At 38.4% G+C, this 18,919-nt stretch overlaps 1 long non-coding RNA gene across 1 annotated transcript in view; it reads left to right on the top strand.

Annotated features, from left to right (window-relative positions):
• LOC309661377 overlaps window positions 1-18,286 on the top strand; it is a 34,921-nt gene extending 16,635 nt beyond the window's left edge. The window contains exon 2 of the long non-coding RNA XR_014263996.1: window positions 7,193-18,286. This is a non-coding gene — a long non-coding RNA (uncharacterized lncRNA). The remainder of the gene's footprint in view (window positions 1-7,192) is intronic.
• The last annotated feature ends 633 nt before the right edge of the window (window positions 18,287-18,919 follow it).

Raw genomic sequence — 18,919 nt, forward strand, 5'->3', positions numbered from 1 at the left:
CAAAAAGAATAAAATACCTAGTAATAAACCTACCTAGGGAGACAAAAGATCTGTATGCAGAAAACTATAAGACACTGATGAAAGAAATTAAGGATGACACAAACATATGGAGAGATATACCATGTTCTTGGATTGGAAGAATCAGTATTGTGAAAATGACTCTACTACCCAAAGCAATCTACAGATTCAATGCAATCCCTATCAAATTACCAATGGCATTTTTTACAGAACTAGAACAAAAAATCTTAAAATTTGTATGGAGACACAAAAGACCCCGAATAGCCAAAGCGGTCTTGAGGGAAAAAAATGGAGCTGGAGGAATCAGACTCCCTGAGTTCATACTATACTACAGAACTACAGTGACCAAGACAATATGGTACTGGCACAAAAAGAGAAATATACCTCCATGGAACAGGATAAAAAGCCCAGAGATAAACCCACGCACAAATAGTCAACTAATCTATGACAAAGGAGGCAAGGATATACAATGGAGAAAAGACAGTCTCTTCAATGAGTGGTGCTGGGAAAACTGGACAGCTACATGTAAAAGAATGAAATTAGAACACTCCCTAACACCATACACAAAAATAAACTCAAAATGGATTAAAGACCTAAATGTGAGACCGGACACTATAAAACTCTTAGAGGAAAACATTGGAAGAACACTCTTTGACATAAATCACAGCAAGATCTTTTTTGATCCACCTCCTAGAGTAATGGAAATAAAAACAAAAATAAACAAATGGGACCTAATGAAACTTAAAAGCTTTTGCACGCAAAGGAAACTACAAAGAAGATGAAAAGACAACCCTCAGAATGGGAGAAAATATTTGCAAACGAATCAACGGACAAAGGATTAATCTCCAAAATATATAAACAGCTAATGCAACTCAATATTAAAAAAACAAAAACCCAATCAAAAAATGGGCAGAAGACCTAAATAGACATTTCTCCAGAGAAGATATTGAGATGGCCAAGAAGCACATGAAAAGCTGCTCAACATCACTAATTATTAGAGAAATGCAAATCAAAACTACAATGAGATATCACCTTACACCAGTTAGAATGGGTATCATCAGAAAATCTACAAACAACAAATGCTGGAGAGGGTGTGGAGAAATGGGAACCCTCTTGCACTGTTGATGGGAATGTAAATTGATACAGCCACTATGGAGAACAGTATGGAGATTCCTTAAAAATCTAAAAATAGAATTACCATATGACCCAGCTATCCCACTACTGGGCATATACCCGGAGAAAACCATAATTCAAAAAAACACATGCACCCCAATGTTCATTGCAGCACTATTTACAATAGCCAGGTCATGGAAGCAACCTAAATGCCCATCGACAGATGAATGGATAAAGAAGATGTGGTACATATATACAATGGAATATTACTCAGCCATAAAAATGAAAGAAATTGGGTCATTTGTAGAGACGTGGATGGACCTAGAGACTGTCATACAGAGTGAAGTAAGTCAGAAAGAGAAAAACAAATATCGTATATTAACACATGTATGTGGAACCTAGAAAAATGGTACAGATGAACCGGTTTGCAGGGCAGAAATAGAGACACAAATGTAGAGAACAAATGTATGGACACCAAGGGGGGAGAGTGGTGGTGGGGGGATGCTGGTGGGATGAACTGGGAGATTGGATTGACATGTATACACTAATATGTATAAAATGGGTAACTAATAAAAACCTGCTCTATAAAACAATAAATTAAAAAAAGAACAGATTTGCTTTGAAAATAAAAGTAAAACCAAAAGCAATTCATACATATTCTAGTCATTTAAATAATTTTCTATTTGTTTAGTCATATCAAGAAGATGTCATTAGGCGTATACATACCTAGCAGGAAAGGCATATCCTGCACACTAGGTTACCACTAGGTTACTTTGTGAACTTCCTTTATTTACCAACCATCCACTATTAATTCACATTTCTTGAAGTTGTCCTCTAGAGCCAGTGAGGGATGGTCTGTCAGTAACTGTATGAAGGCGCCTGCGAGAGATAGGACCTGGGGCTAGATGAGTGAGTCTCAAATGTTGCGGCGGAGCTTGTTCAAAATACAGATGTCCTGGCCCCAGAGCATCTGTCTTTGACCAAGCTCACCTAGGTGATTCTGGCGTGCGTCAGCGTTTGTGAAATACTCATATAGGTAACCTATAAGATCTTTTTCAACTCTAAGGTTATATGAGCTTATATTGCAAAACAGCAAATACAATGATCCCTGGGTATCGCGCCAGGGGGTGGTGCGGGGGGAGTAGGTTCCAGGACCAACCCTCACCCAGCCAATCCCGCCCCGCCCCCTCCCCCAGCAAAATTCCCGGATGCTCAGTCCCTCTTATAAAATGCTCTAGAGCAGTTGGCCCTCGGCATCCTCTGCTCCAGCATCCGAGAGATGACCCACGGTTAGTTGAATCCAAGGATGTGGAATCTGCGAATATCGAAGGCCCAACTGTATGTGTCTTGAAATATCTCAAGATATAGAAGGTCAGTCCAGGAAAATGATTAACACATTTTGAAAGCCTCTTATAAGGGAAACCAACATTTTAGTTATTCTTCTTTCTTTCTGGTTTTCTTCCCACTGACTTTGTGTTACCCTTGACAGTCTATATTTGTCCTACTTACATGTGATTCCCATGCCTTACACAAAGTTTAAGGGCATTTAAGATAAGCTTTATAAAATGGTTCAGAGTTTAGGGCTCAACTCCCTTACTCTCTGTTGCGTCAACCCACCACCTGAAAAGGGGTGAGTCTAACCCACTGACAGCTGATGAGAAGGTTTTTGTGAAACAAAGTGAAAGTGCTCCTTACTTTTGAAAATGTTGGTTACCCCTTGCTTAGACCTAGTTATGGTCATAGCAAACCGCAGGGGATTCAAATCAGGGACCTTAGGAGACTGAGGGCCCAAGCCTGAGCAAATCCAGACTGTCCTGCCAAAGCCCACATGGAAGGAGATATCATTCCTCTATTTGCTCCTTTCCAGAGGGCTAGGACCTGTTTTCTGTGTTAGTGGAAATTAGATCCGTAAGACATGGCAGTGTAAAATAAAACTCCAGGTGGGAGGGTCAACTTAAAAAAATACCCGTTTTCTAGTTTAACCTTCTGTTGCCCGGGCAATAAGGATATAACCCCAATGAAGGTAACAGTGCATCTGGAATGAAATTCTTTCAGGAACCTTGGAGAAGAGAACATTCCATTTTAGAATGTTGAACACGTCTTTGCCACATGGGTACAACTTGCATAGCCTTGCTAGTGAGGAACAACATTGCTGTTAGTTTTTAAATTATTGGCATACAGTAACTTTATGTTAAAGCTCCTCCAGGAGTTTTATTTCCCTTCCTAGGCAGGACTTGCCCGCATAGGAAGGGAAATAGCTGATTCTGAACAGACCACGGCTTTAGCATCAAATTGCTCACGTACTCTAAAATGACTAGTTCACTTGTAGAACCAGAATATTATGCCTACTTCTCCCCTCATCTCCATCACAGCTTATCGTTCACTCTTATTGCATTTCTCTTAAGGCAATGCAATTGCCTTATGGCAGAAGTCTTTATGCGGAAAATCCAGTTCCCAGAAAACAAAATCATGTGTGTGTATATTTGCACATAATTCGGAGAGGAGAGAAACAAGGCTGAAGGTTGTTTGCTAAGAGAGGGTTATGCTAGCTAAGTTTATTATCTTAATTTCTGCACCTGTGTCATCAACAAGTTAGACTGATTCAACTTATAAGAACATTCATTACAGAAAGGAAATAAGTCTAGCCCATGGCTGCTCAGCTAATGAATAACGAAAATAGGATAATTTCAAACTGGTGAAAGAAGACTGTATCTAACAAGTAGGCTAAACTATATAAAACATCTGAAGTCCTCACCCCAGTCAGCCCATGGACCTAAAACATTACCCTATTCTTTATTCTTGTATTGTGGGGCATGAAGTCTTAGAATGAAATGTGCTAGTACATAAAATAGAGTAAAATTTCATAAATTTAAACTAAGAAAGAATAACTTTGGTATGAATAGTAAAACATATTTAAAAACTATTTTAAAATATATTTTTAAAAATAGATAAAACCGACTGTAAAAAACATGCTTTAATTATCCCGAAACAGACATGAGCCAGAACACATTGGACTTAATTTAGGGGCTTTTTTAACCTGGCAGCCCTCCACCCTCCTGCACGTGGTTTAGAATCACTGCCAGGTGGGCTGATTACTGATGGGAATGTGTCAGACCTGCACTTGGGTGGGGCAGGAAACAAGACTGGGAACGACTGACCCAGACTGGAAAGTCTTAAACCTCTTCCAGACGATCTGATTTGTACCATTCAATTTCTTTCTACGTGGTACAAAAGAAAGCTTCAGCTGGCTGCTGAACTAAAATGGTTATAAATGATTGGAATTATAGGTAATAGAGTTTTAGTTGAAAATTTCATTTTTTTTGTTTTTGTTTTCGAAGCACACATAATCCCATAATCCCACCACCTAGACTCACTGTTGTCATTCTGGGTGTACCTCTGTGGCAGCTAGCCTGGGCTAACTGCCCCAGTTTGTCCAGTACTGAGGGCAGTTTCCTGGACGTGGGACTTCCAGTGCTAAAACTGAGAAAGTCCTGGGCAAAGCACGATGAGTTGGTTGCCTATAGTATTCTCCAAAGTGAGACTAACACAAAATCTGCTTATTTTATCCCAGTCACCCCAGGCAACCAATGGAAAAGAAATAGAGAACAAACTAGTTGTTTTAAGCTACTAAGTTTTGGAGTGGTTTGTTTCTATCTGTCTGTCTATCTATCTACTACCTACCTACCTATCTATCTATCTCTCTATCATCTATCTAAAATTGTGCACAGAGCTTTGTAACTGTGCACAGAGGATTTTAAAAATAACGGTATATTATGGACATATTTTCATGTTTTAAAATTGTCCTCTACGACATCAATTTTAATGGTTGCATGGAATTCCATTGAAGGGGGAGCCACAATCTAACAACTCCAATATCATTGGACATTTATGTTGCTTCCCATTTTTTACTCTGGCAAACAATGCTATCCTCATAGTTAAATATTTGCATACAAACTCCATGACTACCTTTTTAAGATTCTTAGACGTGTAATATCAAAAGATATTAATTTGAAGGGTTTTGATGAGTATTTCCAAGTTGCCCTTCTTTTTTTAAAGGTTTATTTATTTGGCTGCGCTGGGTCTTAGTTGCGGCACGTGGGATCTTGGTTGAGGCGTGCGGGATCTTTTAGTTGCGGCATGCGTGTGGGATCTAGTTCCTGACCAGGGATTGAACCCGGGCCGCCTGCAATGGGAGTGCGGAGTCTTAACCACTGGACCACCAGGGAAGTCCCCCAAGTTGCCCTTCTTAAACGTTGTGCTAATCTGCAGACCCACGGACCATATATGAGAATGCTCATTTTGCAAACAGTGGGTTTGCAGCAGCAAAACAAGCTCCCAAACTCTGTCAACTTGACAAGTTAATGGGACTTTCTTATATTCTACAGTTAGTCTGAGACACACCACAGTGAGATCCCTCTGGTCGGTTTATAACTATGCCATGAGAATATGTCCTGTGCAGCAGCTCCTGATGTTTACATAAATCATTACTTAAACCCTCAACATCATCAAATATTTATTCAACGTCCACCGTGGGTAAGAATTGCAACCATGAGCCCTGGTGCAACTTGGACTCTAGGGGAGAGAACAGAGACATAGTTCATAGTATCTTTGCCTTGGGAGTATTTTTAGTAACTTACTTCTTTTTCTTTCCCCTCCATAGCTTTATAGAATCAAACTATGGGAAAACAATCCTGCAGTTTAGAAAATTAAACATTTTACAGTGTGAAATATAAAATACTTTCATGAAAGAGCACGATACATATGTATGTGTTAACAAATGGTTAAAAAGTGAACTTCTGTGTAACCACCATCCAACTCCAGAAGCAGACCATTACCAACACCTGAACACCCCATTCTCACCCCTCCCGTGTATGTGTCCTTATGGAATTGCAATTCTCTTCCTGCCACCAAAAGGTAACCACCATCATAACTCTATGGTAATCATGTCCTTTCTTTTCTTTCTTGCTCTGCCATTGTCTAGTTTTGCCTGCTTTTAACTTTATATCAAGAAAAATCATAATGAATTATGCTTCGGATTTTCTGTTTTTGCTCAACATTATGTAAGATTCGTCTGTTTTATTGTGGGTAGTTGCATAATATTCCACAGTATAAATATGCCATAAATTTTAATGCATTCTACTGTTGATGGATTTGGGTTGTTACCAATCTTGGGCTTTTGAGCCAGTCGAGGATTCAAGATGTAACCATGGAGCAGATGCTTGGTTAGATTAGATGCATAAATAAATCTAATTTTTAAAAGATATTAGTTCCTTTGCGACCAGTTTTTCTCTTCCAGTACTTTCAGCTTTGATGACTTGCTTAATTTATAGTTTTGATTGTGAATCCTATTATTTTGAATCCTCTTTAGTTGTAGCTGTTGCATGAGGCTTTTTTCCCCTTCCTACCTGTGGGATTGTGTATTTACAGGAAACACTCACAGCGGATGGCCACCACCGCAACTGCCCAAGTGCTTTAACTCCTGACACAGTTGCTGTTCTAGGTGAAAAACTTGGAGAATCCTGGAAAATCTGTGGGTTCAGAAGTGGGATCGTGTTAAAGGAACTGACCTGGGAAGAGAAAGTAGATCCACCAAGTTAGAGATTTATTTAGATTAGAAAAGATTATATTTTAAGGAAGCAGCCAGCTCTTGGAAGGTTGGGGAATCATCAGCACGTGGACAAAAAAGGATTTTTTCCTGATTCAACCTTGGTTCAAATCTGTTTCCACCATATAATGGTTATGTGATAATGAGTGATTTTACTCACGTGAGAATCTCTCTTCTTTTGTAAAACCAGGATGATAAAACCTTTTAAAAAAACATTAGAGAATGAATACAGGTGGTTAAGATGTAGTATTTACGATTTGAAGTATATTGAATAGCATGTGAATAAAATTCAGCTATTGGCCTTTAAAAATAACTTTCAAAGCTTAAGGAATTGTAGATATAAAAATGACAATTTAATTTGGGCTTAAATTCTTCTGATTAGGCATTTTAAAGTGCTTTTAAATCTGACACATTGAAAAGACTATTACTCTGTGCCTTTTATTTTTGTCTCTTTAGGTTAGATATTATACTTATCATCATGAACTTTAATAATGGAATTCCCCACCGGAAAATGATTAGAATGTAAGATTAAAATACAGCATTAAATGCAAATGAAAACTTTGTATATAAAAGATAGTATTATCCATTTTGTTTTACTTGTTTCTTTCCCTATCTTAAAAATAAACACATTTGTACAATAGCTTTAAAAATAATGTAAAGTTAGTGTGGTAATGGGAAAATGTGACATATCTCAGATTTAGGCAGTTACATACAAGCAAAATTTTTTTTATTCCTCTTATTTGTGAGATGATTGAAAGTAACTTAATTGTATTTATATCTTACTCCTTGATAACTGAAGACTGATGTACTGTATACTTAGAAATTCATAGCAGTTGGAATGAAAGTACCAGTTCTACAGTTAACTTACAAATCAATGCCTAATGTTAATAAAAAATGAGGGAGATAATTAATTATAGATGAGATGATGTGGTATCTAGGATTTTGTTTTAAATAACTTACTGTGAAGGGGAGTGGGGAGAGTAAGAGATATAGATACACTATTGGACCAAGAGGGGAGAGGAGAGGTATTGGGGAGAGGTATGGTATGATATTGGGTATGGCAGGTTCATTATTTATTATCTCTACTTTTGTTTATGTTTAAAAGTTTCTATTATAAAAAGTAAAAAATAAAAGGATTAAATAAGGTAATGAATTTGAAGTGTTAATCCCATGTCTAGTACAAATCAATTTAGTATGTATAACCACCTCACCTTCCATTATATCTAGGTGAATGGCATATCATCACTGAAGGAATGGTAAGTTTGATTGTGGAATGTAGAAATGGAAATAAATTTTATTGTGTGCTAATGACTGTGGTAGGTTTTAGGGGTGCAAAGGTGGATAAGACTTGGTCTTTATTCTTTTCATTTTCCTCTGTATCTATATCAGATGATGGATGTTAACTAAACTTTTTTTTTTTAATTGAACTATAGTTGACTTACAATATTATATTAGTTTCAGGTGTACAACATAGTGGTTTGATATTTTTATACATTACAAAATGATCACCACAATGAGTCTGGTCATCATCTGTCACCATACAAAGTTATTACAATGTTATTGACTGTATTCCCTGTGTTGTACATTACATTCCCATGACTTAATGATTTTATAACTGGAAGTTTGTACCTCTTAATCCCTTTCACCTATTTCACATAATCCCCCACACTTCTCCCATCTGGCAACCAGCTGTTCTCTGTATCTATGAGTATATTTCTGTTTTATTTTGTTTGTTTTGTTTTTTTAGATTCCACATATAAGTGAACTCATACAGTATTTGTCATTCTCTGTCTGACTTGTTTTGCTTAGCATAATACCCTCCAAGTCCATCCATGTTTTTGCAAATGGGAACATTTCATTCTTTCTTTATGGCCGAGTAATATTCCAGTGTGTGTGTGTGTGTACACATCTTCTTTATCCATTCATTTTTTTTAAACATTTATTTTATTTTTATTTATCTTTGGCTGCTTTGGGTGTTTGTTGCTGCGTGCGGGCTTTCTCTAGTTGCGGCGAGCAGGGGCTACTCCTCATTGCAATGCACAGGCTTCTAATTGCAGTGGCTTCTCTTGTTGCGGAGCACAGGCTCTAGGCGTGTGGGTTTCAGTAGTTGTGGCGCATGAGCTTAGTTGCTCCGCAGCATGTGGGATCTTCCCGGGCCAGGGCTCAAACCCATGTACCCCGCATTGGCAGGCGGATTCTTAACCACTGCGCCACCAGGGAAGCCCTATCCATTCATCTATTGATGGGCATTTAGGTTGCTTCCATATCTTGGCAATTGTAAATAATGCTATAATGAACAGTGGGGTGCATATAGTGAATGAACTTTTGAATTAGTGTTTTTGTTTTCTTTGGGTAAATACCAAGAAGTGAAATTGCTGTGTCACATGGTAGTCAAAAAAATTTTGTTTTGAGAACCTCCATGTTGTTTTCCATAGTGGCTGCACCAATTTACATTCTCACCAACAGTGCACAAGGGTTCCCTTTTCTCCATATCCTCTCCAACACTTATTATTTGTTGTCTTTTTGAAAATAGTCATCCTAACAGGTGTAATATGATATCTCATTGCAGATTGATTTGCATTTCTCTAATAATTAGTGATGTTGAATATCTTTTCATGCGTGTTTGGCCATCTGTATGTTTTCTTTGGAAGAATGTCTATTCAGGTCCTTTGCCCATTTTTTAATTGTTTTTTTTTTTTTTTTTGCTATTGAATTGTATGTTTATAATTGTATTATATATTTTAAATATTAACTCCTAATTGGACATATTATTTGAAAATATCTTCTTCCATTCAGTAGGTTGCCTTTTTGTTTTGTTGATGATTTCCTTTGCTGTGCAAAAGCAACTTGGGGCATGATGTGCATGAGAAGGAAGGGCATGATAAAAGGTGACAGTAAGGAAACCACCTTTCCCTTCCTGCAATCTGGCTTGGTTTTATATACCTCCAAGGAGGTTAAAGTCTATTTCAGGAAGGAAGCCAGCCTGCACCAAGGCAAGGCTGTGCTGACATGAACCCTGAAGGCACCCAGAGCTAAAACAACCTCCAGCATCTGGCTCCAGAGTCTTTAATTCATTTTGAGCTTATTTTTGTGTATGGTGTAAGAAAATGGTCTTGTTTCATTCTTTTACATGTAGCTGTTCAGTTTTCCCAACACGATTTATTGAAGAGACCATCTTTTTCCCATTGTATATTCCTGCCTCCTTTGTCATAAATTAATTGACCATGTGAGTGGGTTTATTTCTGGGCCTGCTATTCTTTTCCATTGATCTATGTGTTTGGTTTTGTGCCAGTACTATACTGTTTTGATTACTATTGCTTTGTAGTATAGTTTGAAATCAAGGCTTTGTTCTTTTTCAAGATTGCTTCATGGTCTTTTGTGGTTCCATACAAATTTTAGGGTTATTTGTTTTAGTTCTATGAAAAATGCCATGTGTATTTTGATAGGGATTACATTGAATCTGTAGATTGCTTTGGGTAGTATGGACATTTTAACAATCTTAATTCTGAACCATGAGCATAGTATAACTTTCCAGTATTTGTGTTGTCTTCAATTTCTTTCATCGATGTCTTATAGTTTTCAGAGTATAGGTTTTTCATCTCCTTGCTTAAATTTATTTCTAGGTATTTTATTCTTTTTGATGCAATTTTAAATGGGTTCATTTCCTTAATTTCTCTTTCTGTTCTTGATTAATGTATAGAAATGCAACAGATTTCTGTATATTAATTTTGTATCCTGCACCTTTACTGTATTCATTTATTCTAATAGTTTTTTTTGGTGGTGTCTTTAGGGTTTTCTTTTATAGTATCATGTCATCTGCAAATAGTGAGTTTTACTTCTTCCCTTCCAATTTACATGACTTTTATTTATTTTTTTCTTGTCTGATTGCTGTGGCTAGGACTTCCAATATTAAGTTGAATAAAAGTGGTGAGGGTGGGCATCCTTGCCTTTTTCCTGATCTTGGCAGAAAAGTTTTCAGTTTTTCACCGTTGAGTGTGATACTAGCTGTGGGTTTGTCATATATGACATATATGTCATATATGTTGAGGTATATTCCCTTTATACCCAGTTTGTTGAGAGTTTTTATTATAAATGGATGTTGAATTTTGTCAGTTGCTTTTCTGCATCTATTGGCATAATCATGTGATTTTTATCCTTCATTTTGTTAATGTGGTGTATCACACTGATTGATTTGTGGATATTGAAACATCCTTGCATCCCTGGAATACATTCCACAAATTCATGGTGTATGATCCTTTTAATGTATTTGGTTTGGTAATATTTTGTTGAGGATTTTTGCATCTATGCTCATCAGGGATATTGGCATGTAATTTTCTTTATTTGTAGTGTGTTTCCTGTTTTTGGCATCAGGGTAATGCTAGCCTCATAGAATGAGTTTGGAAGTGTTCCCTCCTCTTCAATTGTTTGGAATACTTTGAGAAGGATAGGTATTAACTCTTCTTCAAAAATTTGGTATAATTCCCCCGTGAAGCCATCTGGTTCTGTTGGGAGTTTTTTGACTACTAATTCAATTTCATTACTGGTAAGCAGTATGTTCGGATTTCTATTTTTTTGCTGATTTAGTCTTGGAAGATTGTGTGTTTCTAGGAACTTAACTATTTCTTCTAGGGTGTCCAATTTGTTGGCATATAATTGTTCTAAGTAGTCTCTTGTGATTGTATTTCTTTGATGTTGTTGGTTGTAACTTCTCTTTCCTTTCTAACTTTATTTATTTGAGCCCTCTATCTTTTTTAATTGATGGATAAATTTGTCAATTTTGTTTATCTTCTTAAAGAACAAACTCTTAGTTTCATTGATCTTTTCTATTTCATTTATTTATGCTCTGATCTTTATTATTTCCTTCCCTTTACTAATTTTCGGTTTTGTTTTTCTTCTTTCTCTAGTTCCTTTAGGTGTAAAGTGACGTTGTTTATTTGAAATTTTTCTTGTTTCCTGAAGTAAACCTGTATCACTATAAAATTCCCTCTTAGAACTGCTTTGCTGAGTCCCATAGGTTCTGGATCATTATGTTTCTTTCCCAGGTTAGGGAGTTTTTCAACTATTATTTCATCAAATATGTTTTCTGCCCACTTTTCCCTTCTCCTTCTGGGACCCTTATATTGCAAATGTTAGTACATTTGATGTTGTCTCAGCGGTCCCTTGAACTATCCTCATTTAAAAAAAAATTATTTTTCTTTTTGCTCTTCTGATTGGGTGATTTCCACTATTTTGTCTTCCAGATCACTTGTGCATTCTTCTGTATCATCTAATTTGCTGTTGATTCCCTCAATTTGTGTATTTTTATTTCACTTATTTTATTCTTCAGCTCTGATTTTTAAAAATATTTTCTAACTCTTTGTTAAAGTTCTCACTCTGTACCTCCATTCTTCTCCCAAGTTAGGTGAGCATTCTTATGACTGTTGGCTTAAAATTTTTATCAGTTAAATCACTTATCTCTGTTTCGTTAGACTGTTTGTTTGTTTTTTTTTCTGGGGTTTTATCTTGTTCTTTGGTTTGGAACGAATTCCTCTGTCTTCTTATTTTGTTAGACTTTGTGTTTGTTTCTATGAAACAAAGGCAAAACAGTTACCTCTCCTGGTCTTGTGTCGGAGGACCCTATGTAGACTGTGTGTGCTTGGTGGCTTTGGTGTAAGGGCTGGAGCTGGAATGGGCATGGGCTGGGGCTTTTCCCAGGGTGCACCAGGGGCCACTGCCTTAGCAGGAGGGCTGGAGGTGGAGCCAGGTGCGGGTCTAAGGATGTGCTGGGACAGTCTTGGCAGGCCAGCTAGAGGGTGAGGCACTTTTCAGTCTGTTGCCTCTGTACTGGGACTTGGGGCAAGTGAGTTTGTGTACGAGCCCTTTAAAAGCAGTGAATTGCTTTCCTACAGACTTCTGGCTCTTCTGGTTGTAAGCCCTACTGGTTTTTAATGCCAATTATAGAGGCGTATCTTCCCAGTGCTGGTCCTGAGGGCTGGGGTACCCACTGTGTGGCCGTACGCCTCACTCTTTAGGGATGACCTCCAAGTTTGTGATATCCCCTCCCACTTGTGGGTTGCTACAGTGGGGGTGACTAGACTGTGTCTCTGCCTCTCCTACCTGTCGTTGATGGTGTTTTGTATTTTTTTAACATCCTTAATTGTAGAAGAGCTGTTCTGCTAGTCTTCAGGTCATCCTCAGAGAGAGTTATTCTATATGTAGCTGTAGTTTTGGTGTATCCATGGGAGGAGGTGAGCTCAGGATCTTCCTGCTCCACCATCTTGATCCCACCCTCTCACTTGGTCCCTATTCTTAAGGAGCTCTGAGTTACTGGGAGAGAAAACAGAACTTTTGGAGAACATGGCAGCCTCAGAGTGAGGAGGCTTACGCTAGTATTCAGGAAGTGGGTGGGGTTGTAGAAAGGATGATGTGTGTCTGTCAAAGCAAGCTTTGCCCATTTTAGAGTTTTCCTTTGTACTGGCCTCATGTCCAGAAAAGAAGGTGGGGGGAATCTCTTTCCCTTTTAAAATTTGTTTTTTCTTGAGTGGTGTAGCATTAATTCTAAAAGTCAAAAATTCCTGTTATTATTCTTAGTTTTCTTGGACAGCTAAATTATGAATTAACTAGGAATTTGGTAGCTAACTCCCAAATCTCCCATGTCACTGAAGAAACTCTTATCTCTGTATGAATTCCCCATGAACACTGAAGAGCTATCCAGTAGCAGCTGAAAACAGCCAAACACCATAGCAGGTATCATGTTTGGGCAGCACACCACATGCGTGGAGATGCACGAAGACTCACTTAATATGCCAGAGTAAGAAATGGACCACACTTTCACAATGCGGAGTGCTGTTCAGGTGTGTGGCAAACATGCATGTGAATATTGACATATGTCTGTATAGGAGAAACAGCAGAAACTGGGTGGGTCAGTGGGTATTCACTCAGACTCACAAACTATTGGTCTTAGGTCCCCTTAAAGTATGTAAGAAACTCTAGTAGTTTGGTTCTGGTCCTGTGTTTAATTCAGTTTCTTCGGACTTCCATTCACCTTTAATCATCTGCTCATGTCCCCACTGGGGGGGTTAGAGGAGCATGGGCTTATAAATCATGATGCAAATAGCATTTTCACCACATTTTTGTGGTTAAGTATTTTTCTTTTTTTTTAAACTGTCCTTTTCCAAAGATAGGGATGACAAGGAACAATTTCTAAATTTTATCATTCAATTTTCAATACTATTTGGGATTCTTGATGGAAAATCTGTCATGTGGGATCTATGTCCAATGAACTTGGCAGGAAGATTGACATGAATCAGCAACTGTTCCCAGGAGACTCACTAAAGTTACTTCAGATGGTTTCCATTGTGTGGGGTGTGCCACTAAGAGTCCTTGTAAAATGAGGCTAGCAATGTCTGTCTTATTGGTGGCTTAAAGGACATAATATATGTAGAACACTTAGCACAATGCCTCAAACAAAAAACATTTGTTACTAATATATTTGGAACCTAATAATATATCTTCATTGTTGGTAAGGATAGGCTGGACTTCTGAATAACTATCAGATAAACAGCTGATAAAACTAGCTAAAAAGCTAGACAAAAGATGTACAGCTGGACAGTCATGCTGGTGTTTTGCTGGCATTCTCTTTGGTCCAGTCATGACCTGAATGGGCTCAGTCTTGCCTGTAGGTCTCCCAAATGTGCACCAGCAGCTGGGTTTCTGTTCCTTTTTATTCTTCCCTTTCAGGGCTATTGTTGAGTGGTGCTGTAATCCAACAGGAGTACTTGATGATCCCAGTTGTTGATGAATATCCTGTGTGTGTGTGTAGTGTTCATATATGCATGTTGGTGCATGAACTTAATCTTTGTTAGGTCTATATCCCCTCATCCAGAGCAATGTGCTGACTCCAAAAAAAAAAAAAAGTCCAGTGATACCTGAAATGTGCTCCAACAGAGTATATTTATGTGTGCAGTAAGCCCAGGTTCCTGAGTGACATGCTCATGAATGTTCGACAATGTTTACAGCTTGAATTGCAAAAGTTTTATAGATGGACTTTTCTCACATGCCTTAGATTCTTAGGGGGTCACAGACTTTTTCTGTAAAGGACCAGATAATAAATACTTTGGACTTTGCGGGCTACATACAGTTTATGCCACATATTCTTCATCCCTCCCTCCCTCCCTCCCTCCCTCCCTCCCTCTCTTTCTTTCTTTCCTCCCTCCCCCTCTCCCTCCCTTCCTTCCTTTTTAAAGAACAATACTTAAAAAATGTAAAATTCATTCACTGGGGGATAAGGGAGTAGGGAGGTGTCAAGTGAGAGGTTGTGTATAAGATTGAGGCCAGAGGCCCCCAGGCTGTAATTTGCCTACATCCCTGTATGACATCACAGTAGGACATACTGAAAAAATGTGATCTTGCTAGGCAGGCTTTGGGGAATCAGCCTGATTGATGTCCTATTCGTGAGTCATTCTTTTGGTGACGAGGGAGTTGAATCGGTCAAGTCATCTCCACCCCTCCTTTGTAGCCACATCGTTATGAAGTAAACTCGAGGTGATTGTAATTTTCTCTACAGTACATCATCAGTGAGTGTCATGAGTCCTGTGGTAACAATTTGTGAAGTCATTTGATGTGAAAGGCAAAATCATAAATGTTAACTATAGCCATTGTTTTGATGAAAGGAGGATTACAGAGGCACAGAAGCCTCTAAATCTACCTATTAAACCACACTCCAGCTCTTAAGTGCTTGAATGAAGGGGTTAAATTATATTAGGAAAAAAGTCCATGGGATTCTTCTGTGGTCTGAAGTCTCATAAAAGGCTGACTTTTTGTATGATATTATTTTAGAAATGCCTTCCAAAGCTTTCAGAGTCATTTTCATAAGAAAAAATTCAATAAAGAAACATTTTAAGCTATTAGTGCTTTTCATCAGGAATGCAGTAATAGAGTCAAGTTATTGGAGCTAAGCCCCAGACTTCAGTGTTAAAAGGAACCCCATCTACAGGGTGAAATTTTTAAGGAGGTATAAAACACACTTAAGGCCTTTTGAAATAGTTATGAAAGAGGAGAAAAAAACTTGAATAAACATTTTTCATATTTTATATGTGTTACTATGGAGAAAAATAGAAAGTAACTGAGTGATTTCATTTAGATCAAAATGTTTCTTTTGTGCATTGCTGTACTAGCCCAAAAGCCATAAACTATGCTGGTGGACGGTGCTGATTATTTACCGTCCTTATAAATGTCATCTTTTAAAGTCCCAGTGCTTGAAAAAGAAAAGAGATGATGTGTCACCATGTTAAAGGAAACTTATTTAGAAATAAAGGGACATGGTAAAACTCAGAGTGAATCGGTGGGTGATTATGTTTTAATTTGTACACAGACCTGTAAAAAGATGGAACCAAAGGCTTAGTTTCTAGTATAATTTTTCTTATTCTAAAAGTAAAAATTATAAAATAAGGAAAGTGATTTAAAAAAACCATATGACCCAATACTCAGAAAAAAAGCCACCATTAAAATGTTATCTTTATTTATCCATCTGTTTTGAACATAATTTGTTGATAATGTGAATATTATTTTTTAATTGACATGTCATTGTTTACAATGTTTTAGGTGTACAGCAAAGTGATTCAGTTATATATATATATATATATATATTCTTTTCCATTATAGGTTATTAAAAGATATTGAATATATCTGTGCGATACAGTAGGCCCTTGTTGTTTATCTATTTTATGAATATTGTTTTATAACTAGCTTTTTTTCACTTAATATACCACATCATCTTTGCATGCCATCTATTCATTTAATTTTTACTGAGTTACACTTTGGTAAGATAATTTTAATGGCAACACAATTTTGAGTCTGCGGTCTGCTTAACCAATCCTGTTGGACATATAGGTGTATTGGTCAGAATGCATTCAGTTGCAGTGTTGGAAACTGATATCAAAAAGTTTATCCAAAAAGGGGAATTTGGTGTCTCTCTCTTTTTTTTTTTTTAATTTTTATTTATTTATTTATTTATTTATGGCTGTGTTGGGTCTTCGTTTCTGCGCGAGGGCTTTCTCTAGTTGCGGCAAGCGGGGGCCACTCTTCATCGCGGTGCGCGGGCCTCTCACCGTCGCGGCCTCTCCCGTTGCGGAGCACAGGCTCCAGACGCGCAGGCTCAGTAGTTGTGGCTCACGGGCCCAGTTGCTCCGCGGCACGTGGGATCTTCCCAGACCAGGGCTCGAACCCGCGTCCCCTGCATCGGCAGGCAGACTCTCAACCGCTGCGCCACCAGGGAAGCCCCTGGTGTCTCTTGATATAGGGAGGGAAGAGGTAGGGTTGGCCTCAGAGTCCTCTGGATCCAGAACTGGAAGTATCATGACTGTCTTTCCATTTCTCTGCCTTAAGTCTTGGCTTCTTTGGTACAGTCACTCATTCTCTGTCACTTCAGATGGCTCCTTGAATGGAGCTGACCACAGGCAGCTCCAGAGTTACAGGACAGTCCCTGGGGAAGGCTTAACAAGGCCAAAGGAGAGGGAGCTCTTTCTCTCACCTTCAGGTTGGGGAATCTGTGGAACAGAAAGGCTCAGAAAGGTTCACCTTTGGGCAGGTGCTCACTCTTGGACCAATTGCTAGCGCCAGCAGGCATTACTCCAATTGCCTTGGCCTTGGTCATGGACCTCCCTGTGGTCAAGGGGACAAGTGGGATTTATAGACCCATTCAAATGGGGGCAGGCACAGTTTTTCCTTGTAGGGAGTTGGGGGAGGCTCGTCCCAGAAGACTGGAAAATATGGTGCTCTCCAGATAAATATAAGCCTTGTCCATTATGTAGGCTGTTACCAGTTTATGCCATTAAATATCTGTGTGTATAGCTAAACATTGAGCTAAAGTTTAAAAATACAGATTTCTCCAGATCTCTGTTGCATTTTTCTAAACAACTTCAGAGGATTAGAACAAATTATCAGAGTGATAGTACAGTATAAAAACTGAAGAATTTTAGTTCCCACACTATTCTATTTCGGACCTTAAAAACTGAGTGTTCTAGCTTCTAAGTACTTGGCTGTATGTGCTTTTCCTTTTATTTAATAAATTAGTTTCAATTTCACCAACTCCTGTTTCCTGAATTAAGAACTTCCTGCATTAGGAAGTTCATTATCTGAATTACAACTTGCTATAATCGGTCCACAGAGAAGCCAGCAACACTTTAAGTTGTCCTGTCCTCCTTTCATCTGTTCTCTCAAGAGAATCAGGTTGTGTGTTGATGTAACGTACTGTGCATTGCTGCTCTCATTTTAACCACATTATTAAGCGAAATGTCTTTCAAGATAGTGCAAAAGCCTATGAGGAAATTGGTTGAGACCCAGAAGACTAGAAAAGCTACATCTTAGGAGAAAAGCTTCATGTGATGAAGCATGCCTTCTCGACTCCTTCTCACCTTCTCTTACCTCCAAAAAGCAATGGCAACCACAGACTGCCTTCTGCCCCTTGCCACCAAACCTTCAAGCAGTAGCCGTTCCAAAATAGTTATCTTGTTTATTTCGCTGAGTCTTATTTGAACTTTTATGTATCTTTAACACATTACTTCATTGTTTTTTTTTTAAAATTAATTAATTAATTAATTAAATTTTGACTGTGTTGGGTCTTCGTTTCTGTGCGAGGGCTTTCTCTAGTTGCGGCAGGCGGGGGCCACTCTTCATCGTGGCGCGCGGGCCTCTCACTATCACGGCTCTCTTGTTGCGAAGCACGGGCTCCAGACACGCAGGCTCAGTAGTTGTGGCTCACGGGCCTAGTTGCTCCGCGGCATGTGGGATCTTCCCGGACCAGGGCTCGAACCCGTGTCCCCTGCATTAGCAGGCAGAGTCTCAACCACTGCGCCACCAGGGAAGTCCTACTTCATTGTTTATTTAGCTTACAGTTCATGTTTGTGGCAGCACAGAAGGAAAAACATAACTCATATCTGATTCTGTACAATATCAGTGAGTACTGCATACAAATATATCCACTAATGAGTTCATGAAGTGTGAAATAATTAGATAATTGGTGTTTTTAAATGTTTGGTAGCATGCAGGAACCCTTGACGCATTGTTATGTAGGTGTCTAAGAGTGTTTCCGTGATGTTTGGGAAAATCAGTTGGGCTTTTCAGACACACTGGGAACATATTATTTTTCACATTAAAAATAATGGATGTATAGTTCCTATCATCCAAAAACTAGCTAACCCACTT

This window comes from Balaenoptera physalus (assembly GCF_965194825.1).
Source record: "Balaenoptera physalus genome assembly, chromosome: 5".
Taxonomy (NCBI): domain Eukaryota; kingdom Metazoa; phylum Chordata; class Mammalia; order Artiodactyla; family Balaenopteridae; genus Balaenoptera; species Balaenoptera physalus.